We start from the raw sequence: 26084 nt of genomic DNA, 5'->3' as shown, positions 1-26084 counted from the left end.
AGTGTAGAGAAGTGACACATCTTCTCCTTCAGCATGCTTTTGACCTTCTGCAAAAAGGTAAAAATTTTTGTTAATCTCATAGTTAATGGTATAAAACAGGGGTCAGCAAACATTTTCTCCAAAGAGCCAGGTAGTAAATATTTTAGGCTTTATAGGTCACATAAGGTCTCTGTCACATATTTTCTTCTACAACCCTTTAAAAATGTAAAGTCCATTGTTAGCTTGCCCATACCAAACAGACTGGGCCAAATTTGGTTGCCAACAGTTTGTCACCCCTGGTAAAAAGTAGCTACTCTTGTCTTGTCAGAGAAATTGCTCTCTTCAGCCTTCTTGACAGTCTGCTGCCTGAAGTAGAAAAAGGCCTATTTACAACCAAATGTGGCTTGTGACCAAAGTAGAAATGGCAGAGAGTCCCTGCTTACTTTGGACTCTCCCAAGCAGTTTTTTCCATTCACTCACTCATTCAATAAATCTGTTGAGCACCTACTATGTACACTCTTAAATATCTTTGTGTTAGCACAGATTTCTAGTGTTTCCTCCTTAAAAGGGTTTCTAAACCTGTAATTATCAGGTCTTTATATGCATATGTTTCAGGGCAGATCAGGATTAAAATCTCTACTGGCACTCAAGAGGATTCATGATTATAAAAATGAATCCAGCTAACAGTAATATCTTTACAGTCAATACTGACACATCCTTCTTAAAAATCACAGCCTAGATAAGGAAAAAAATACAACTACCTCTATTTAAAAGACACTTTGTTTCCTACCATAGGCTGAAACTTTATTTAAAAAAAAAAAAAGCCTCAAATGTAGGACATCCACCAAATAATTTCATCTTCCTTATTTGTTGCCATGTGACATAAAATCTGATCCAGGTAGGGCTCTTCCTTAGCTTCCTATTTCAGCCATAAAACAATACATTTAGGGGTGAATACTACTTTCAAAGCAATTAACACTCCTACATTTCATCTCGGGGAGGGAGTGGTCATGATTCTGCTCCTTCAGGATAAAAACTGTCAGCTTTCTGAATATTCCTATTTACCCAATGTGAGGGAAGACTTTTTTTTTTTTTTTTTGTCTTTTTAGGGCTGCACCCACAGCATATAGAGGTTCCCAGGCTAGGGGTCCAGTCAGAGCGACAGCTGCCAGCCTACAACAGAGCCACAGCAATGTCAGACCTGCGCCGCGTGTGTGACCTACACCACAACTCATGGCAACGCCGGATCCCCAACCCACTGAGTGAGGCCCCATGGTTCCTAGTTGGACTCGTTTCCACTGCACCACGATGGGACTCCCAGGGAAGACTTTTTAAAGTGGGCAAAAGGAGTACGGGGCTTCAGTGTTAAAATACAAAAGCTGCCCACATTCCAGATCTTTGGTACAGACATCAACTACAATAATCTGATTACCCACACCACAGAGACATTGGCACATTTTATAATTAGAAGTGTTTGTGATTTTCCTCTTGACCATGTAAACAAAAGGGGAAATGCCTTGGGAAACCACTTTGCAATGTTCTCTCATTTCTCTTAAATACACATGTGCACAACCAGTTCTCCCTTTGACCAAGTCCACGAGGAGAAAGAATAGAGTGGACCAAGGTTATCACTTTTGCTCCCCTCTTTGTATCCTTTTCTTTTCCTTTTCCTTGTGCTCCTGCTTAGCTAGTTTGTCCCTCTCCCTCTGCAGCTTGTCCTATTACTTCTTCCTTTGGGACTTATCCCGAAGCGAGTCCTGCTCCAGTTTTTGGGCATTGAGAACATCTTCCACATTGGTGTTTCGGAAGAGAGATTTGTCAGAACCAAGGTTCATCGTGGAGGCACCTGAATCATCCTTCTCATCTGCTTCATCCTCTTCGTCTGTCACGTCAGCATACTGGGCCAGGAGCGCGGCTTTCCTCTGCTTCTCCTCTTCTGACACCATCCTGGGCTTCACCACGATCTGCGCCTGCTTCTCAATGAGGGTGGCGATGGCCTGGACCTCATCTTCTTTTTTCACTTTAGTGATAACATTCTGAGTTTCCAACCATCATTCCACAATCTCCTTGCAGATGTTCAGGAGGTAATCTCCTTCCGGAAAAGCAGAGAGGATACCCTGCAGAGCGTCCAGCCTCTCTTCTTCCTCTTTCTCCTGCAGGACCCCCAGGATGTAGGCACCATAAATGGCTTGGTCCACTCCCAGTGCCTCCAACCGTCCATCTAGCCAGGATCCAAAGCCACTGCCCGCTTCATCGCTCTCCCCAGAGGAGGCAGCTGGGAATCTCTTAAAAGACGCTGACACAGAAGCTCTTGCCTCATCCCCACTTCCCAAGAGTCAGACAAAATCCCTGCATGTCAGTATCTGCATTTTCCCACAGAAGTGAGGAACATGGCACTATGGATTGCCCCTGTATCTGATAGAGACCTACACCTTCACATCTGGGCAAGAATGCAAACTGCTCTGGCAGGCACTAACCAGCATTCCTAAGAAACTTCCAGGCAGTATCTGAGAAGTTCTCTTGCTTAGAACAGCTTTGAAAAGTATTTGTCTACAATGAAGCTGCTCTGATCCTGGGCTTTCCCTGCCTCCAGCAGAGGCTTGCACCCACAAGCACCCAACCACGTAACAATGTTCTGGGGACCATTTTTTTCCCTGGGCAACTTTTTTTTTGCACATAAGCATATCTTCATCTCCTCCAAACCTTTTCTCCCCAGCAACTGGAAAGAACAAGCTTTAGAATCCCATAGTTGTGGTGTATACTGAGACCAACGGATGATTTAGAATTCTGTATTTTGCAGTAACAGAATTATCCTCTCAGAGCTTACATGCCTTATCTACAGAATGATGGTAGAAAAATACATACCACAGGACTGTTGCAGAAAAAAAACATGATGACATAAAAACATGATGACATACGTTGACTGAAAAAATACAACCTGAAAATTAAGTTTTATTTGGGGTAAAATTAGGACCTAAGTCTGGAAGACAGCATTTGGGGTAGCCCCAAGAAAACGCTGAGCAAGTGAGCCAGGGGGGTGGGGGTGGGGAGGGTGTGCCAGGGTATGTCAGTTTTGCAACAAAGGGAAGGTAGTAGGAACAAAAGCTTTACAGACAACCAGATTTACAGAAAACCAGTCTCTCTGGGAAGATGTAAATGTCTGCGCTTACTGGAGTCACTCCGTTGATACGCGCCTTAACTTTGGGCCAGTCTCCTTTGTTTCTTCCCTGAGTTCCCTCAGGGCTCACTAGCCCACCCTTGGGAATGGTTGTTGTCACAGATGACCGTGACATCTTTTTCCCACTAACTATGGCCCAGGAGGCAGTATTTGCCACTGAAATACTGCCCCAAGGAGGACAGGGGGAATATCCAGATATAAGTCATAAAGGTGAAGGGGGAGGTTCATGCAGCCATGCACACATTTTACAGACGTTTGCTGCTGGTCTCGTGAAGGCTACTACTAGTCATAGACATCAGTCATCATTCAAGGATTTTAGTGTGTTTCTAGATATGGGGAGATGCAAGAACTGGGCTCATAAAATCTTCTCCTAAAAATATCTTAACTATCGGAAGGCTCGGTCTTCCAGTTTTCCCAGAGCACAGAGTGTCTCACTCCTGGTCTCCACCCTGAGCTCCACTCATGGGGTGCTACAGGTTGGTAGCTGCAGTGGTTCATGTTTTAGAGGCTGATAGCAAATTTCAGTTCACACATATGTGAAAGCATCTTGCACAGTGCCTACCATATTTTCAGTGCTCAGAAACATATTTTTGAGACATCTTGCAGACAGTTAATGGCCAGCCACTTTCTCAGGGCTCTTAAAGTGTACCCATGAGCGGATGTTGAGTAGCGGAGCCCAAGATGTAGAAGTATGAGAAGATCAAAGAAGTGGTTAAGGGGACTCTACCATCTGTGTGCAACAGCAGCATGAAATGAGAACATGAGAGGAAAATGGCAGCACTGGATGTGGAAGGGTAAAAATTATCAAAGGACACTGTAAGGAGTAGAACAAATTTACTCAGAGGAAGTAATGCATTTTGAGTATGTTACCTCACACTCTCCTGGCCTTCAAGATTCCTCCTAAAGGGGAAGGATCAAAATGGCAGAGGAGTAAGACGTCCTGATCACCTTCTCCCACAAACACATCAAAAAAACACATCTACATGTAGAACGATTTGCACGGAACATCTACCAAACATTGGCAGAAGAAATTAAGCCTCCAAAAAGGGCAAGAAACCCAAGACAAAACTGGTAGAACAAAAGAAAAAAGAAGAGAGAGAGAAAAAAAAAAAAAAGGAACCAGGATGGGACTAGCATTCATGAGAGGGAGCTGTGAAAGAGAAAAGGAACCCACACCCTGGGAAGCCACCTCTCTGACAGGGAGATCAGCCAAGATGGAGGGACCTCAAAGTCATCGAGAAAAGCTCAGCAGCTGAACTGAGGAGGACAAAGTAAAGTGAGAGCTGCACAGACCATCTGCACCACTGCCCAGGACACCATAGCCTGAGATGCTTGGGTAGGGGCTGAGCGCTGAGACTCAGGCTCTGGAGGATGAAGAAGGAACACTCCCAAAGACATTCTATGAAGCCATCACTGGAATACCAAAACCAAAGATACTACCAAAAAAGAAAATTATAGGCCAGTATCTCTGATGAATATAGACACAAAAATTCTCAACAAAAATTTTAGCCAACTGAATCCAACAACATATAAAAAAGATCATACACCACAACCAAGTGGGATTCATCCCAGGTTCACAGGATGGTTCAACATATGCAAATCAATGTCATACACCACATAAACAAAAGAAAAATCAAAAACCACATGATCACCAATAGATGCACAAAAAGCATTTCAAGTCCAACATCTATTCATGATAAAAACTCTTACCAAAGTGGTTTAGAAGGAACATACTTAACATAATAAAAGCGATTTATGACAAACCCAGAGCCAATATAACACTCAATGAAGAAAAGCTGAAAGCCTTCCCACTAAAATCTGGAACAAGACAAAGCTGCCCACTCTCATCACTTTTATTCAACATAGTACTGGAAGTCCTAGCTACAGCAGTTTGACAAACAAAAGAAATAAAAGGTATCCAAATTGGAAGAGGTAAAATTGTCACTATATGGAGATGGCATGATACTATATATAGAAAACCCTAAGGACTCCATACAAAAACTACTCAAACTGATCAACGAATTCAGCAAAGTAGCAGGACACAAGATTAACACTCAGAAATTGGTTGCATTTCTGTATACTATCAATGAACTATTAGAAAAGGAATACAGGAGTTCCTGTCGTGGCGCAGTGGTTAACGAATCCGACTAAGAACCATGAGGTTGCGGGTTCGGTCCCTACCCTTGCTCAGTGGGTTAACGATCCGGCGTTGCTGTGAGCTGTGGTGTAGGTTGCAGATGCAGCTCGGATCCCGCGTTGCTGTGGCTCTGGCGTAGGCCGGTGGCTACAGCTCCGATTCAACCCCTAGCCTGGGAATCTCCATATGCCGTGGGAGCGGCCCAAGAAATAGCAACAACAACAACAACAACAACAACACAAAAAAAAAAAAAAAAAAGAAAAGGAATACAAAAATACAATACCTTTTAAAATCACACCCAGGAGTTTCCATCGTGGCTCAGCATTTAGTGAGTCTGACTAGGATCCATGAGGGTGCAGGTTTGATCCCTGGCCTCGATCAGTGGGTTAGGGATCCAGTGTTGCCATGAGATGTGTTGTAAGTAAGAAGCAGATGTGACTCAGATCCTGCATTGCTGTGGCTGTGGAATCAGCTGGAGGCTACAGTTCTGATTGGACCCCTAGCTTGAGAACCTCCATATGGGTGGTGTGGCTCTAGAAGACAAAAAGACCAAAATAAATAAATAAAATAAAATAAAATCATACCCCCCAAAATTAAATATCTGGGAATAAACCTGATCAAGGAGATGAAAGACTTATCTGCTGAGAAGTATAAAACACTAAACAAGGAAATTAAAGAGGATTCAAAGAAATGGAAAGATATTCCATGCAACTGGGTTGGAAAAATTAATACTGTAAAAATGGTCACACCACCCAAAACAATCTACAGATTCAAATTACATGACATTTTTCACAGAACTAGAACAAACAATCCAAAAATTTATATGGAACCATAAAAGACCCAGAATTGCCAAAGCAATCCTGAGGAACAAAAACCAAGCAGGAGGCATAACCCTCCCAGACTTCAGGTAATATTACAAAGCTACTGTAATCAAGACAATGGGGTACCAGTACCAAAACAGACATACAGACCAATGGATCAGAACAGAAAACCCAGAAAATAAAGTCAGGCACCTATGGTCAATTAATCTTTGACAAAGGAGGTAAGAATATAAAATGGGAAAAAGAGTCTTTTCGGCAAGTGGTGCTGGGAAAACTGGACAACTGCATGTAAATCAATGAAACTGGAACACACCCTCACAACATGCACAAAAATAAATTCAAAATGGCTTAAAGACTTAAACATAAAACAAGACACCACCAAACTCCTAGAAGAGAACATAGGCAAAACATTCTCTGACATCAACATTATAAATGTTTTCTCAGGTCAGTCTCCCAAGGCAATAGAAAAAAAAAAAAAAAAAAAAAAGCCAATGGGACCTAATCAAACTGACAAGCTTTTGCACAACGAAACCATTAAAAAAAAAAAAAAGACAACAAAGGAAACCATTAAAAAAAAAAACCTACAGAATTGTCAAACAATGCAACTGACAAGGGCTTAATCTCTAAAATATACAAACTTATACAACTCCACAGCAAAAAAACAAAAAACAAAAAAACAACTCAATTGAAAAATGGACAAAAAAATCTGAACAGACATTTCTCCAAAGAAGATATATAGATGGCCAACCACCACATGACAAAAATGCTAAACATCACTGATTTTTAGTGAAATGCAAATCAAAACTACTATGAGGTACCACCTCACACCAGTCAGAATGGCCATCATTAATACTTCCACAAACAACAAATGCTGGAGAGGGTGTGGAGAAAAGGGAATCCTCCTACACTGTTGGTGGGAATGCAAATTGCTACAACTACTATGGAAAACACTATGGAGGTACCTCAAAAAACTAAATATATAACTACCGTATGATCTAGCCATCCCACTCTTGGGCACACATGCAGACAAAACTTTCCTTGAATAAGACACATGTAGGAGTTCCCATCGTGGCACAAGGGAAACGAATCCGACTAGGAACCATGACATTGCTGGTTCAATCCCTGACCTTGGTCAGTAGGCTAAGGATCTGGCATTGCTGTGAGCTGTGGTGTAGGCTGCAGAAGCGGCTCGGATCCTGCAGAAGCTGTAGCTGTGGTGTAGGCTGGCAGCTGTAGCTGATTGGACCCCTAGCCTGGGAACCTCCATATGCAGCAAGAGCAGTCCTAAAAAGACCAAAAGAAAAAAAAAAAAAGACACATGCACCCATATGTTCATTGCAGCACTATTCAGAAGAGCCAAGACATGGAAATAACCTCAATGTCCATCAACAGATGAATGGATTAAGAAGATGTGATATATATACACAATGGAATACTACTCAGCCATAAAAAAGAACAAAATAATGCCATTTGCAACAACATGGATGGAGCTAGAGACTCTCATACACGTTAAGTAAGTAAGAAAGAGAAAGACAAATACCATATTATATCACTTATATCTGGAATCTAATACATGGCACAAATGAACCATTCACAGAAAAGAAACTCATGTACTTGGAGAACAGACTTGTGGTTGCCAAGGGGGAGGGAGTGGGATGGACTGGGAATCTGGGGTTAACAGATGCAAACTATTGCCTTTGGAATGGATAAGCAATGAGATCCTGCTGTATACCGCTGGGAACTATATCTATCATTTGTGATGGAGCATGATGGAGGATAATGTGAGTAAAAGATTTTATATGTGTGTGTGTGTGTGTGTGTGTGTGTGTGTGTGTGTGTGTGTGTGTGTATGTGTGATTGGGTCACTTTGCTGTACAGCAGAAAACTGACAGAACACCTTAAACCAACTATAATGGAAAAAATAAACATATTTAATAAAAAAATTAAAAAAGATTTTCTGCTAAAAAGTCTGCTTATAATCTTAATAGAGTTCTGTTCTAAAAAAAAACCCATATATTTTTTAAAAAATGGAGCAGTTATTAAACCTTGTCACCTGAACCTAGGATCAGATAAGAAACACTGCCTGGGAATTTCCATAAGCCACCTGCATCCTCTATCTGTGGAAGAAGAGAAGAAGACAAGAACAACTTCACATTCAAAATATTGCTTCAAAATACAAATATATTCACCATTGAAAATAATGTAAAATTTAAATATTAGAATCAAACTTGGGAGAGAGGAAATGAATAATAAATGCAGGTAAAAATTTAGAGTTCTGTTTTATGCATACAAGGGGAGTAATTAACTAATCTCAAAACATGTAAATGAAGGCTTAGAAGCATTTTCAAAATACCACATCCAATTCCAGTTACATATGCAGAATTTGCTACATTATAATAATTAGGTTTTTTTTTACAAAAGATTTATTTATTTTGAATAGAAGTATTAAATATTATACTAATTACTGGTTATTTTACTTTGTACCCAGGGAAAAGAAATGAATATTCATTAGCTCCTTAAGCTACTGATCCTCCACCAACTAGACAGATTCCAACATTACCGAGAAGCTGTGGGTGGGTGGAAAATGCTCCCTGTAAAATCAGGCTCATGCTACAAATCACAGCCCAATCTATTCCGCTAATGCGCACATGCTAGAACCCCCAGGTGAATTCTGCTAACACTGTACTCCCAGAGTCCCCAGCTGAATAGCCAATAAGTGAGAATAACTATTAAACTAATCACAAGACAATAGAATTTTTCTGTCTACATAATCCAGGGACCTAAAGACAACTCTTAAAATATTAAACCTGGTTTCACACAGTAAAATTAACATTTCCATCTGTCCAAAACATGCCTAGTTCATTCCAAAAGAATATTTCAATATACATATTTCAACCATTTAGCTCATTTGGTTTTTGATCCAACACTAAGGAAAAGAACCTCCCAAAAGAACAGGCTTGAGATTTCAATTTGTGAGCCATTTTCACCATAATTCAACAGGCAAACAATATTTTTTTTTTCTCCAACGAAAGGGAAAACTAAGTAAGCAATATATTTTTCAAGACACCAGCCCAGGTACCTTTTTAACCTTTGCTCAGTTTAGGGCACCTCTGTGTTAAGAGTCTGCGCAGCTTGATTTTTGTGTTTTGGTTTGTGAAATTTTGTGAGCCATTTCATGACCGAGCAAGTCACTACCCCAGAGCAGGGAAGGGACCGTAGCTCTGGGGAACCTTGTCTTGCAGAAGGGGCCTCTGGGTTCCCTCTTTGCCTGTGATGCAGACCCACAGTCCCTGCGGGACATCTCTCCAGGGCAGAGATTACTCGTCATGCTAGACTGGGCTGGGAAAGGGTGACTGGATCAGACCTGCAGAGCAACGCTAGCTACGGGAAAAACAGCCCTGGGACCTGCGGGCAGAACATTGGGATGCACATAGAGGTGTGTAAAATATAATAGTGTGACAGCTTTCCAGAAAGTAAAACTACCTCACAGCCTCACAGAGAGAACAAAGAGGAAGGGTGTGTTCTTAACACGTGGATTCACATTGTGGGGGTTAGGAAAGAAGAAGACTCATTCAAAAAAGTATTTAGTACCAAGCATGGGCTCTACACTCTTGCTACTTCAAGTGTGTTTCCTGGACCAGCCACTATGACATAACCTGGAACTTCTTAGAAATCCAAGTTCAAGGCTTTCTCCAGACTCAATGAGTCAGCATTCTGAAGTGGTTCCTACGTTAAAGTTCGAGAAGCACTGTTAAAACACTGTGTTTGGTGTCCACCATTGATCTCCATTTACCAAAATGAAAAATCCAAATCACACACAGGCTTATGTCACAACTGAAGAGACGGCTCTAACTCACTGCAAGGGATATGACATAGGCATTTACAAGGATGTGAAATAATAAGGGACCTTTCATAAAGACCTCATGTGCTAAGCCAAGGAAGGGCCTCACTTCAGGGCCAATAAATGTGCCTCAAATGACCACATGCAGGCAATCCAACAGAGCTCCTGTTTCTAATGCAGGTTGGAAGAGTTTCCACATAGAAACTCTAGACACTAGGAAGACCTAGGAAATACAGGCTGGTCTCCTCTGGTTTCCAGGTGGCAATGAGTGAGGGCTAGAAGGAGAATTAGCCAGTTTAGCTAGGTCTCTTGCCAGTCCATGGCCCTTGCACAGAAGAAATCACAGGACGTAGATAAACATGGGGGCGAGGATGTCTCCACTGATTTCACTGATCCGTTGTGTTACCTTTTTTCTTCATTTTCTGCTCTAACAGATGCTAGTAATACTTTCTGACAGGTTGTATAGAGCCACAGATTTTCCGGAGCCAAATGGAAGTGACTTTAAAGATACTGCAGAAATTAATGACTTGTGAAGGTTCTCTATGGACTTATAAGCACTCTTCCCAGAGGTTCTCCATGTCAATCTTTGTCAACTTGTCTGTTTCCCAACATCTCACATTTTTAATTTCTCATTACAAAATCATTATAGAGATTTAATCATAAACATGCTTCAAACAAAATTAAAAAGAAAAAAATAAAAAAGAGTCATCAAAACCATAAAATGTGGGCAAGGGATGTTAGGAAGTAAAGAATCCTTTTTGTTTCTTTGTTTGTATGTTTCTCTTCTTAATTTTAATATAGTAATCAAGGGTTTGAAATTACAGGACCATCAGGTTAAAACACACAATTATGGGAAGGGGTTAGCATACTTAAGAAACAGGGCAACCACAGGCCAAAACCAAATATTGCATTTGCAAAAAATGAAAAAAAAAAAACCACTCAAGCAGATAATAACAGGAGACCATCCAACCAAAAAAAAAAAAAAAAAAAAAAATGGAGAACCATAGAATCAACTGGAACACGAGGTTCAAATGGCAATAAATAATCATCTATCAATTATCACCTTAAATGTCAATGGACTGAATGCCCCAATCAAAAGACACAGACTGGCTGAGTGGATAAAAAGGCAAAAACCTTCAATCTGCTGCCTACAAGAAACTCACCTTAGGACAAAAGATACATATAGATTGAAAGTGAAAGGGTGGGGAAAAATATTTCACGCCAATAGACATGACAGAAAAGCAGGAGTCGCAACGCTCATATCAGACAAAATAGACTTTAAAACAAAAGGCATAAAGAAAGACAAAGAAGGACACTACTTAATGATTAAGGGATCCATCCAAGGAGAGGATGTTACTATTGTCAACATATATGCCCCAAATACAGGAGCACCCAGATACACACAACAAATATTAATAGACATAAAGGGAGATATTGATGAGAATACAATCATAGTAGGAGACCTAAATACCCCCCTCACATCAATGGACAGATCCTCTAGACAGAAAACCAATAAAGCAACAGAGATCCTAAAGGAAACAATAGAAAAGTTAGACTTAATTGATATCTTCAGGACACTACATCCAAAAAAAGCAGAATACACATTCTTCTCAAATGCTCATGGAACATTCTCAAGAATCGACCACATATTGGGACACAAAGCGAATCTCAATAAATTTAGGAGCGTAGAAATTATCTCAAGTATCTTCTCTGACCACAATGCCATGAAATTAGAAATCAACCACGGGAAAAGCAAAGAGAAAAAACCTACTCCATGGAGACTAAACAACATGCTACTAAAAAACCAATGGGTCAATGAGGAAATCAAGAAGGAAATTAAAACCTACCTTGAAACAAATGATAATGAAGACACAACCTCTCAAAATCTATGGGATGCTGCGAAAGCAGTGCTCAGAGGGACATTTATAGCAATCCAGGCCTTTCTCAAAAAAGAAGGAAGATCTCAAATTGACAACTTAACCCTCCACCTAAACGAATTAGAAAAAGAAGAACAAAAAAGTCCTAAAGTCAGCAGAAGGAAGGAAATTATAAAGATCAAAGAAGAAATCAATAAAATAGAGACTCAAAAAACAATGAGAAAATTAATAAAACCAAGAGCTGGTTCTTTGAAAAGGTGAACAAAATTGACAAACCCCTGGCCAGACTCACTAAAAAGAGGAGAGAAAGAACCCAAATCACCAAAATTATAAATGAAAAAGGAGAAATCACAACGGATACAGCAGAAATACAAAAAACCATAAGAGAATACTATGAACAACTGTATGGCAACAAGTTTGACAATCTGGAAGAAATGGACAATTTTCTAGAATCTTACAGCTTGCCAAAACTGAATCAAGCAGAAACAGACCAACTGAACAGACCGATCACTAGAAATGAAATTGAAGAGGTCATAAAATCACTCCCTACAAATAAAAGTCCAGGACCAGATGGCTTCACAGGTGAATTCTATCAAACATATAAAGAGGAATTGGTGCCCATCCTCCTTAAACTCTTTCAAAAGGTTGAAGAAGAAGGAATACTCCCAAAGACATTCTATGAGGCCACCATCACCCTCATTCCAAAACCAGACAGAGATACCACCAAAAAAGAAAACTATCGGCCAATATCATTGATGAATATAGATGCAAAAATTCTCAACAAAATCTTAGCCAACCGAATCCAACAACATATCAAAAAAATTATACACCATGACCAGGTTGGGTTCATCCCAGGTTCACAAGGATGGTTCAACATACACAAATCAATCAGCATCATACACCACATTAACAAAAAAAAGGTCAAAAATCATATGATCATCTCAATAGACGCAGAAAAAGCATTTGACAAAGTTCAACATCCATTCATGATCGAGACCCTCGCCAAAGTGGGTATAGAGGGAACATTCCTGAATATAATCAAAGCCATTTATGATAAACCCACAGCAAATATAATCCTCAATGGGGAAAAACTGAAAGCCTTCTCACTCAAATCTGGAACAAGACAGGGATGCCCACTCTCACCACTGCTCTTCAACATCGTTTTGGAAGGCCTGGCCACAGCAATTAGACAAACAAAAGAAATAAAAGGCATCCATATAGGAAGAGAAGAGATCAAACTGTCACTGTATGCAGATGATATGATACTATACCTAGAAAACCCTAAGGACTCAACCCCAAAACTCCTTGAACTGATTAATAAATTCAGCAAAGTGGCAGGATATAAGATTAACATTCAGAAGTCAGTTGCATTTCTGTATACCAGCAATGAAACATTAGAAAAGGAATACAAAAAAATGATACCTTTTAAAATTGCACCTCACAAAATCAATACCTCGGAATACACCTGACCAAAGAGGTAAAGGACCTATATGCCGAGAACTATAAAACTTTAATCAAAGAAATCAAAGAAGATGTAAAGAAGTGGAAAGATATTCCATGTTCCTGGATTGGAAAAATCAATATTGTGAAAATGGCCATACTACCCAAAGCAATCTATAGATTCAATGCAATCCCTATCAAATGACCCATGACATTGTTCACAGAACTAGAACAAACAATCCAAACATTTATATGGAACCACAAAAGACCCAGAATCGCCAAAGCAATCCTGAGAAACAAAAACCAAGCAGGAGGCATAACTCTCCCAGACTTCAAGAAATACTACAAAGCCACAGTCATCAAAACAGTGTGGTACTGGTATCAAAACAGACAGACAGACCAATGGAACAGAATAGAGAATCCGGAAATAAACCCTGACACCCATGGTCAATTAATCTTTGACAAGGGAGGCAAGAACATAAAATGGGAAAAGGAAAGTCTATTCAGCAAGCATTGCTGGGAAACCTGGACAGCTGCATGCAAAGCAATGAAACTAGAACACACCCTCACACCATGCACAAAAATAAGCTCAAAATGGCTGAAAGACTTAAATATACGACAGGACACCATCAAACTCCTAGAAGAAAACATAGGCAAAACACTCTCTGACATCAACCTCATGAATATTTTCTCAGGTCAGTCTCCCAAAGCAATAGAAATTAGAGCAAAAATAAACCCATGGGACCTCATCAAACTGAAAAGCTTTTGCACAGCAAAGGAAACCAAAAAGAAAACAAAAAGACAACTTATAGAATGGGAGAAAATAGTTTCAAATGATGCAACTGACAAGGGCTTAATCTCTAGAATATACAAGCAATTTATACAACTCAACAGCAAAAAAGCCAATCAATCAATGGAAAAATGGGCAAAAGACCTGAATAGACTGTTCTCCAAAGAAGATATATAGATGGCCAAAAACACATGAAAAAATGCTCAACATCGCTGATTATAAGAGAAATGCAAATCAAAACTACCATGAGACACCACCTCACACCAGTCAGAATGGCCATCATTAATAAATCCACAAATAACAAGTGCTGGAGGGGCTGTGGAGAAAAGGGAACCCTCCTGCACTGCTGGTGGGAATGTAAACTGGTACAGCCACTATGGAGAACAGTTTGGAGATACCTTAGAAATCTATACATAGAACTTCCATATGACCCTGCAATCCCACTCTTGGGCATCTATCCGGACAAAGCTCTACTTAAAAGAGACACATGCACCCGCATGTTCATTGCAGCCCTATTCACAATAGCCAGGACATGGAAACAATCCAAATGTCCATCGACAGATGATTGGATTCGGAAGATGGGGTATATATACATAATGGAATACTACTCAGCCATAAAAAAGGATGACATCATGCCATTTGCAGCAACATGGATGGAACTAGAGAATCTCATCCTGAGTGAAATGAGCCAGAAAGACAAAGACAAATACCATATGATATCACTTATAACTGGAATCTAATATCCAGCACAAATGAACATCTCCTCAGAAAAGAAAATCATGGACTTGGAGAAGAGACTTGTGGTTGCCTGATGGGAGGGGGAGGGAGTGGGAGGGATAGGGAGCTTGGGCTTATCAGACACAACCTAGAATAGATTTATAAGGAGATCCTGCTGAATAGCATTGAGAACTATGTCTAGATACTCATGTCGCAACAGAAGAAAGGGTGGGGGAAAAAACTGTAACTGCAATGTATACATCTAAGGATGACCTGACCCCCTTGCTGTACAGTGGGAAAATAATAAAAAAAAAATAATAAATTTAAAAAAAATAAAAATAAAATAAAAAATCATTATGTAAATTCATGTTTTAGGAAAAATGCAAACAATGCAAAAATATATATAGTAAAAACATGAAATACCTCCTTTGCTCTCCTACTCAAAGCTGAGTAATGTTAACCTTGGGATGCTTTTTTCCAGACCTTATTCCATGCTTTTATATATATATATAAATACCCACAAGTAGTTTTACATACTTGGACCTTATTATTACTCTGCAACTTGTTTTGGTTAATTGCTTTTTTCAATTTATCCTGGAGATGGTTCTCTTCCTCACCATATATATATATATCTATATATATATAAAAACTCTAAAGAGCTGCATAATATTCCATAGACTAGATTTACCCTAATTACTTTAATTATTTCCCTTGATGAAGATTGAGATTATTTACAATGAATTTTTAAACAATTATAACTTTTTTCAGATGGCTAGACATAACAGCAACATAAAAATCAAGAGCTTTTCATATACCATCAGTAACTAATTACAAAACATAATATTTAAAAAGACAATTCACAGAAGATATATGTAAGAACAATATTTTCAAAAATTTGTATAATGTATTGACAGACATACAAGAAAATAGGAAGAGAAGAGACACATACCTTGTTTCCAGGTACAATATTGCAAACATAAAAATTATCTCAGTTATCTTTACAAAAAAACAGTGCAATCCCAAACAAATAGCAGTGGGATAGTTTATTCACAACCTGCCAAATTGAGTGTAAAATTATTCTGGAATAGTAAGTGTGAGCAATAGGCAAGTACATTTGGGGAGGAAAAAGAAGAGACTGCCGAGATATTCTCAATTTTGGTAAGTAGATTTGTTGTAATTCTAATATCACTGCAACACAGGAGCCCAAAGCCAGCAGAATAAGCATGTTTTTGTACTAGAGGCCCCAGTGAGAGAGACAGCAAGCGAGGAGAGGGAGAGAGAGAGAAAGGATCAAAATCCAATTTAAGGTAAATTTGCAAAGAAAAAAAATTTCAGAAAACTATCACTTAAAAAATCAGCCAATAAAGTCGACATAGTCTTTGCGACCATCTGTCAACTACAGAAAATACTCAGGAGTTATTTGAAAGGAACATCAGTTCTCCATTTGTGGGCTAAAAAAAATAACATATATTGAGGAGTTCATGTCGTGGCTCAGTGGAAATGAACCCATGAGGATGCGGGTTCAATCCCTGGCCTCGCTCAGCAGGTTAAGGATCCGGCGTTGCTGTGAGCTGTGGTGTAGGTATAGATGCAGCTCAAATCTGGCAATGCTGTGGCTGTGGTGTAGGCCGGCAGTTGCAGCTCAGATTCAACCCCTAGCCTGGGAACTTCCATATGCCGTGGGTGCAGCCCTAAAAAGCAAAATAAATAAATAAATATATAAGCATATAAACGTGTATGTATATATGGCATATTTTTGTACTCAAAGCAGATAATGTCACCCAAACAAGTAAATATTTTTGGTACAACATGGTATATTGATTCTTGAGAGAGGTGAACACTGTGTCTTTCTTTAGCTTAGGGAAATTTTATTTTATTATAGCTATGATTAATTCCTCCTTTTATTTCTCACTCTGTCTTCATCACCTCTGTTGCTAATGTCCCCCCTGCTTCTCCTCTCCCCTTCGCTTTCCCTCCTCTTCCTCCTTCCTCAATCCCTGCCTCATTATCTCATTTTCAGTGAATTATTTTGAAGCACATCCCAGACATCATGTCATTTCAGCTCTACATAATTCCATATGCATGTCTTGAAAATATAGCATTCTTGTATATTAACCATTTTTATATACATAGGTAAATGTAAAATTTTTCTTGAGATCAACCAACACAGGCACATTCAGATTTTTCAAAAACCCCATAAAACTACTTTTACATTTGGTTTTATGGCATCTAAACAAGGTCCACACATTATATTTAGTTATCTAAAGTCTCTCAATCTAAAATTGTCTCTCCTTCCTCCTTTTTATTTATTCCTTCTTTTTCACATAATCAACTTGTGAAAAAACCAAGTGTATTTTCCTATAGAAGATCCAACATTTGGGGTTTGTCTGTTTACAAAATAAAAATCTATAAGTCACTGCATATCCAAGGTCATCTCAGGTTTTCTCTTATACATCTTCTAAGACTTTAATAGTTTCGCATTTCACATTCAGGTCTATGATACACACTTGAGTTAATTTTTGTCAAGGCTGTTAAGGTCTGTGCCTAAATTCTTAAAAAATTTTTTTTTCATGTGGCTGTTTAGTTGTTCCAGCATGATTTGTTGAAGAAACTAACTTTGCTCCACTGTGGTACCTTTGCTCCTTTGTCAAAAATTGTTGACTATGTTTATGGGGTCTACGTCTGGTCTCCCTGTTCTGTCCCATTCATTTATTTGTGTGTTACTTTCTGTTCTTTCGGGTTTTTTTCTATTTTTTTATTTAATGATTTTTATTTTTTCCATTATAGCTGGTTTACAGTGTTCTGTCAGTTTTCTGCTGTATAAGCAAGGTGACCCAGTCACTACATACACATATATATTATTTATTCTCACATTATCATGCTCTATCATAAGTGACTAGATACAGTTCCCAGGGCTACACAGCAGGATCTCATTGCTTATCCATTCCAAAGGCAATAGTTCATATCTATTAACCCCAAATATCCAGTCCATCCCATTCACTCCCCCTCCCCGCCTTGGCAACCACAAGTCTGTTCTCCATGTCCATGATTTTCTTTTCTGTGGAAAGGTTCTTTGGGCCATATATTAGATTCCAGATAGAAGTGACAGCATATGGTATCTGTCTTTCTCTTTCTTACTTACTTCACTTGTATGCGAGTCTCTAGTTCCATCCATGTTGCTGCAAATGGCATTATGTCATCCTTTTTTATGGCTGAATAGTATTCCATTGTGTATATATACAACATCTTCTTAATCCATTCATCTGTTGGCGGACATTGAGGTTGTTTCCATGCCTTGGCTCTTGTGAATAGTGCTCCAATGAACATACGGGTGCATGTGTCTTTTTCAAGGAAAGTTTTGTCTGCATATATGCCCAAGAGTGGGATTGCTGGGTCATATGGTAGTTCTATGTATAGTTTTCTAAGGTATCTCCATATTGTTTTCCATAGTGGTTGTACCAATTATTTGTGTGTTACTTTCATCAATACCACACTGTCTTGATTTCAACAGCTTTATAGTAAGTCTTGAAGCTGGGTATGTCAGTCCTCCATCTGTTCTGTTTTCCTCCAACAGTGTTTGTTGTTTCAGGTCTTTTGTCTCTCCATATAAACTTGAGAATCAGTCTGTTGATATTCACAAAATAATTTGCTAATATTTTCTTTGAGATTTCATTGAACCTATTGATCAAGCTGTGAAAAATTTACAGCATAATATTCAATCTTCCTATCCATGTACATAGAATATCTTTCCATTTATTTAGTTTTGAATTTATCCATCAGAGTTTTGAAGTTTTCTTCATATGTATCTTTTTGCTATATATATTTTGTTAAATTTGCACCTAAATATTTCTTTTGGGTGGGGAATGCTAATGTAAATGGCATCCGGCTTCTAATTCCAAATTCTACTTGTTCATGCTGGTATTTAGGAAAATGACCGACTTTTGTATATTAATTTTTTATCTTGCAAACATGCTATAATCACTTATTAGTTCCAAGAGATTTTTGTCTATTCTTTTGGATTTTCTACACTGAAAGTCAAGTAATCTGAGAACAAAGATTTCTTCCTTCCCAATATATAAACCCTTTACTTACTTTTTTTGTCTTATTGCATTAGTTATAACTTCTAGTACAACGCTGAAAAGGAGTACTCTGAGGAACACATTGTCTTGTACCTGGATTTTAGAGGGAAAGCTTTGAGTTTCTCACCCTTAAGTATGATGTCACCTGCAGATTTTTTTTTATAGTCTTTAGCAAGTTGATGAAGTTTCACTCTATTCCTAGTTTACTGAGAGTGTTTGTTTTTGTTTTTTTACCATGAATGAACATTGGATTTTGTCAAATGTTTTTTCTGCATTTATTGCTATGATCATGTGATTTTTCTTTTTTAGTATGATGACATGTGATGGATTACATTAACCGCTTTTCAACCACCAAACCAGCTTTGCTCATCTTCTTCAATGTGTATAAAAATATTTTCATAATTTTTAAATACAATCTAATATTTTACTGAGATTTATTTATTTATTTACTTTGCTTTTTAGGGCCACAACTGCAGCATATGGAGGTTCCCAGGCTAAGAGTCTAATTGGAGCTATAGGCACCAGTCTATGCCACAGCCACAGCAATGTCAGATCTGAGCCATGTCTATGACCTATACCACAGCTCACAGCAACACTGGATCCTTAACCCACTGAGTGACTCCAGGAATTGAACCTGCAACCTCAAGGTTACTAGTCGGATTTGTTTCCACTGAGCCATGACGGGAACTCCTGCTGAGAATTTTTACATCTATGTTCAGAAGAGATATTTGCTTGCAGTTTTCTTTTCTTCTGATGTCTACCTGGTGTTGGTATTAGGGTAATGATGGCCTCAAGAGAATAAATGAGGAAGTGTTCCCTCTGTTTCTATCTTCTGAAAAAGAAGGTAGAAAATTAGTGTAATTTCTTCCTTACATGTCTGGCGGTATTCACCAGTGAACCCACTTGGGCCTGGTGCCTTCTGTTTTGGAAGGTTATTAATTACTGATTCAATTTCTTTCATAGATATAGCCCTTTTCAGATTGCTTATTTCTTCTTGTGTGAATTTTGGCAAATCATATCTAAAAGAAAGAACTGGTTCATTTCCTCTAGGTTACCAAATTAGTGGAGATAGAGTTGTTCATAATACCCCTTGTTTACCCTTTTACTGGCTATAGTATCTGTAGTGATGTTGAATGTTCCATTTTTTATATTAGTAATTTGTGTCATCACTCTTTTTTCTTAGCCTAGCCAGAGGCTTATTGATATTATTGATCTTTTCAAAGAAACATCTTTTGAGTTCATTAATTCTATTGATTTCCTATTTTCAATGTCATTGGTTTATGCTCTAATTATTTATTTTCTTCTGCCCACTTTGGATTTAGTTTGCTCTTCTTTTTCTAGCTGTCAGAGGTAAAGGCTTAGATGGCTGATTACAAATTTTTCTTCTTTTTTAACATGTATTCAATGCTATCATTGTTTTTCTAATCAGTGCTTTCATAGCATCCCACAAATTTTGATAAATTGTGTTTTATTTTCATTTAGCTCAAAATGTTTTAAAATTACTCTTGATATTTCTTATGTGTTTATTCTTTGAACGCTTCTTATCCTGCCCCTGGTACTAAGGATACAGAGTTAAATAAAACATTTTTTTTGTCCTCAAGGAATTCTATCTAGTAAAGATGAAGATTTGAGAACCACTAACTATAATGAAATATAATAAACAATGGAGATAGTATATATTATTCCTGGGTTAAAGATGAAATAAGATTAAACCTGCCCTGGAAATCAGGAAACATTTTCTTAAGCTACTCTTACTCAAATGTAATCTTTATTTATTTCTCTCCTTGATGGTTTCAGACAGGATTAATTTAATTAAAGAAGTATTTTCATAACACTTTTTATATTCATCAACCATATCAGATATCACATTTTACTGGTTTTTTTATAACTCTATCACTAACATGAAATTCTAAGTTGTTTGAAAGCATGGTACAGATCTTACTCATCTTTGTATTTCTAGTACCCAATAGTGTCAACAATAAGAGTTTAGCAAATTTTTTATATGTAAGTATATACACATATGGATGGATAAATGAGGTAATTCATGACATTATTTCAACCAGTATATTTTAAAAGGTATATTTAATAACAAACAATAATTTGTACAAATATTGAAGCTATGACATATTGAGCTTGAAAAAAGGGAGCCTCAACTGAATACATGGATAACTATCAATATGATATTAAAATTCATATTATTTATTTTAAATAACAAATTATAGTTATTCTCTGTATACCTTGTTGAAAAATTTCCCCTATTTGATCAAATATTTCTCTGCTGTTTGAAAGTGCTAAAATTAATATATAACTACTTTTATTTTCTGCCTAAAGTTGGAGAATCACTTGGTTATCTTCGAGGCCAACATAACCATTCAAGGTGGCTATTATAATTCCAAGAAGATGAATTCAGATGCACTTTAGAATGACTGCCTTTAGGAAAAAATCCCGGAGTCATGCCTAACACTAAGGTAGAGGGAAAATTAGCAAAGGCTCAAAGGGTAAAACACCAAATTCTGACACTTTAATATTTGACTGTACAAAACATGTCTTTAAGAGTCATAACATACACCATTTCTATGCCTCCCTTTGGAAATGGAATTAACATCCTTGCACTAACTGGAAATGGTAAATTCTTAAATTGTTAATAACTTCCCCGGGCTTCTGCTCCTTTGCTATGCAATCATTTTGGCTTCAAATTATGAAAATATTGCAACGTGTGTTCATCAGCCTGCAATCCTAAGGCTCTTTCTACCACTGAAAACAACTTTTGCACTAGGGAGTAAACTATGGGGTCCACTTCTGGATGAGAAGTTATTTTTAACATGCAAATCCATTGCATATTTTACACCTGATTTCTTGGATATTGACAGATAACACATTTAGACTTTAGGCTTAACTTCATTTTGCTCAAACACAATGTCATGCTTAACATATAGTAAATCTTGCCAACTGTCTTGAGTTCAGTGCTTGAGGGGGTAGGGTGGCAGAAGATGTCTGCTGGCAATCAGTATGTATCTAGAGGAGGCACTGAATGGGGGAGGAAGGGGTAGGGCTCAAAAAAAGAAGAAAAAGACATCTTACAAGAATATAAATGCAACCAGCTTCGAGAAATTAAAGAAATGTAGGCAGAGGGAAAACAAAGTAAGAACTATTCAGATAAAGTAAGCAGACAAAAGAACAGTGGACAACAAATTAGAATTCAGAGTCCCAACTATTACTGCAAAGATGGGAACACCATTCATATGTTCCATGGTATCCATGAGAAAGACAGATGCCCAGCGTAATACCCAATAAAAATTTCTCATCTATGTCTTCATGAAGAGTCCACTGTGTGCAAGTAGAGATGCACTGAGTAACTTACGGAAACTTCTGAAAACCTTAAAAACTATATTACTTATTGTTTGTAGACACTTGGACATGCACTAACAGCACACAAAGTGTGGACAGGAAAGATACATATCAGCTGTAGGACAGTGGTTACCTCTAAGGAGTGAGGAATGGAACGGAAATGTTCAGCTGTCTTTCTAACATTCTATTTCTCTTTCAAAAAAATGAGAGCAAAAAGGAAACTTTTCTCATGACACTTTGGGGTCTCTTACTTTCTTTGCGTTTGACATATTTTATAAACATAAAGAAATGACTTGAAGTTTACATGCATAATGTAATGAGCAATGAATTTCAGCAACCTTAAAATGAACACACGTACAAGGCCTTTCGGCCCTTTCTTTTTAACATGGCTTGATGAAAGCCAATAGTAAATGGCTGAAAGAAATGTAGGTCAGTATAAATCACTCTATGAGGTGGGAAGGTGGTCAAAATGATGCCAGCTGGATACTTTGAGTGGTCCAATGGTGGTGTAGCCTTTGGGGCTCTGGCCACCCAGCGATGGAGAGCACCAAGTTGGATAAGCAACAGACAGCCCTGGGTTCCAAGTTTTATTCACTGCCAAGTTCTTATATCTTCTGTTAAATTCAGTCAAGATGGCATAGAACAGATGTCCTCCTCAGAGGGTTGTACAGCCCCACAAAGACAAATGTCTGGATACAAGCCCCCCTCATAGCAAGCAGCACTGCGGGTACCTGTGGGCAGAAATGGCCTGGATTCCAGGTGGGGAGGGCCAAGGCATCGAATTTCCATGCAGTGTCACATCACTACCATTTCAAACTTGACTTCCTTTTCAAATGGACAGTTTAATCAATGATAATGGTTGTGTTTCTGTATGAAGTTTAATCAATGAAACAAGGGAGCAGTTTGGGCAACTACATTAAATATTAAACTGTAGTGCCTAAGAGCATAAAGTGTTAATTGTATTCTTTTATTGCTAGGTTATTTTCACTGAAATACACCAGAAAATAAATAAACTTGCCTCCATTTGAGCATTTTCAAACAGATGTAACCCAACTGCCACCTTGGTAATTAAAAATAACAATGTCGCTAAAAATTCCAGAAAAGCAGCCATAGTTTTAGAGATCTGAATGCATACATCATCCTGTAACTTTCTCTGACTTCTGTTACAAAGACAAAGTAATGATGTTTCTATCTTCCCTTCCATCTGCTCTTTTCTTGTCCATTTCCAGACTTCCCGTCATAGACACTTTAACTGATCACACATATAACAGTAACTGGAAGGCAATCCATGAGATTTTTCCTTGCGCTGCATCCCACCCACTGTCCCTGAGCATGACCATAACTACACAAACTAACTTTTCTGGCAGAGTCCTTTATAAGCATTCAAACAAATGGCCTCACCTTGGTATGCTGTGGAGGCCAGAGAGGTGTGAGCCTACAGAAAAGCCTAGGTGTGGTCCCCTGTCCCTCTGACCAACACTCTTTCACAGACCAAAGAACGCTAAGGTGTACAGAGTGTCTAGATCTTCAAGATTTTATGTCTCTAGTCTGGACCAATGGTTCTCCAAGTGTGGTCTCTAAGCCATCTGCCTCAGCATCACCTGGGAACTTGTTAAAAACACAAATTTTCTAGCTTCATCCCAGACCAGCTGAATCAGAAAACTCAGAAACTCAGCAGTGAGTGTCAGAAATCTCAACCCTCCTGGTAATTCTGATGCTGGCTGCAGTTTAAGAACCAGAGATCATTCTCATCATTCTCAGTTATGGCCCACTAGAGGTGGAATAGTGGGAACAGTGTGGATTGTGGAGTCAGACTTTCTGACTCCAAATTCTAGGTGTCCCGCTCACCAGATGCTATTGAGCAAACTGCTTCATCTTTTTGTGCCTGTTTTAATATCTGTAAAATGGGGTTAATAGTAGTATACCTATCCATTAAGGTAATGTAAGGATTAAATGATTTGGGTTCTGTGTTTTCTTTTTATGGCTGCATAAGCAGCATATGGAAGTTTCTGGGCTAGGGCTCAAATCAGAGCTGCAGCTGAAGTCTACACCACAGCCACAGCCACAGCCATACTGGATCCAAGACACATCTATGACCTACACCACAAGCTTGCAGCAACACCAGAGCCTTAACCTACTGAACGAGGCCAGGGATGGAACCTGCCTCCTTACAGAGACAATGTCGAGTCCTTAACATGCTGAGCCACAATGGGAACTCCTAAATGAACTGTTTTAATAACTGTTAGCTATTTTTATGAAGTTAAACTACTTATTGATGCATATTATCCTAAGGAAGGAAGATCTGGCTCAAGTTCTGCCTTAGGCAAGTCCCTTTACTTCTCTGAGATACCATGACTTCATCTATAGAAGGCATCATTATGTCCGAACCACTTGCATCACTGGGCTGGGGGAAGTTCTTTGTAAATTGAAAGAGCTATTTCAGGCAGGGTAGCAAACATCTGCCACATTCACCAACCAGATTGTGACTTTCTCCCCACCAGGCACAGTGCAAATCCAATGACCTGTCTCTTTCAGTTTCTTTCTGCCAGCTGATCATCCTACCCTCTTCTTAGGGAACACTCAATTCATCCTGAGAACAGCTGCCACAGCCTACAAGCTATTTTTCCACTGTCTTCTGTAGTACTTGTTTAGGTACCAGATATTATCTCTCTTCAGGGATGTCATTCTCACTAAATAAATATTTGTTATTTCCCCAATGGTTTCCATCTGAGTTGAAAATATGCCATAGTTACAGCATGACTGACTTGTTGATATCCTGCCAAACTTGAAGAATAAGTATACTAAAGACACATTACAATAATCACCACTTAATTGAGCAACTATTGGGAACAAGGTGCCGCACTAAGGCTTCATGCACCTCATTTCATTCAATCTTCAAAATATCCCCATGGAGCAAGCACTACGACTATCCCTATTTTGTACAAGAGAAAACCAAGGCTAAGAGAAGGTAAGTATCTTGTCCAAAGCTTTCCAGGTAGGAAAATTAGGAAGAGCTCTCTGATTGATAGAATTCTCTCAATGACCCACCCTATACAATAAAATCATATTGTACTGAACTCTTCTGGCACTTTGAAAACTAAACACACTAAGACAAGAACAAAGACAAGTAAAGCAGCTCATATCACATGCCACTCAGTAAGAAAACCGCATTTGGGCAGAGTTCAAGTGGTATTTTAAGAATGAATGGTCAATTTGCAGATGACATGATATTTGGCAAAGTCGCAGGATACAAAATTAATACATAGAAATTGACTGCATTTCTATATACTAACAATGAAAGATCAGAAAGATAAATTAGGGAAGCAATCCCGTTTACCATCACATCCAAAAGAATAAAATACCTAGGAGTAAATCTATCTAAAGAGACAAAAGACCTGTACTCTGAAAACTATAAGACACTGATGAAAGAAATCAAAGATGACACAGGAGTTCCCGTCGTGGCCCGAGGTTAACGAATCCGACTAGGAACCATGAGGTTGCAGCTTCGGTTCCTGCCCTTGCTCAGTGGGTTAATGATCCGGCGTTGCCGTGAGCTGTGGTGTAGGTTGCAGACACGGCTCAGATCCCGCGTTGCTGTGGCTCTGGCGTAGGCAGGTGGCTACAGCTCCGATTAGACCCCCAGCCTGGGAACCTCCATATGCCATGGGAGCGGCCCAAGAAATAGCAAAAAGACAAAAAAAAAAAAAAAAAAAAAAAAAAAAAGACACAAATAGATGGAAAGACATACCATGCTCTTGGATTGGAAGAGTCAATATTACCAAAATGACTATACTACCTAAGGCAATCTACAGATTCAATGCAGTCCCTATCAAATTACCAAAGACATTTTTCACAGAACTTGAATGAAATGACATCA

General features: G+C 38.6%; 1 long non-coding RNA gene and 1 pseudogene across 2 annotated transcripts in view; both read right to left on the bottom strand.

The window, feature by feature from the left end:
• Positions 1-26084, bottom strand: part of LOC110260996 (uncharacterized) — a 625553-nt gene that overhangs the window by 402748 nt on the left and 196721 nt on the right. The gene's annotated exons all lie outside the window — the stretch shown is intronic.
• On the bottom strand, positions 1608-3272 carry LOC100152221 (coiled-coil domain-containing protein 43 pseudogene; annotated as a pseudogene).

This window comes from Sus scrofa, chromosome 1, assembly GCF_054392235.1.
Source record: "Sus scrofa isolate SSC_HxYL_T2T_F1_AM1 chromosome 1, Sscrofa_HxYL_maternal_Yorkshire_Landrace_v2.0, whole genome shotgun sequence".
Taxonomy (NCBI): Eukaryota; Metazoa; Chordata; class Mammalia; order Artiodactyla; family Suidae; genus Sus; species Sus scrofa.
This window is presented reverse-complemented; position numbering and strand designations above follow the sequence as displayed.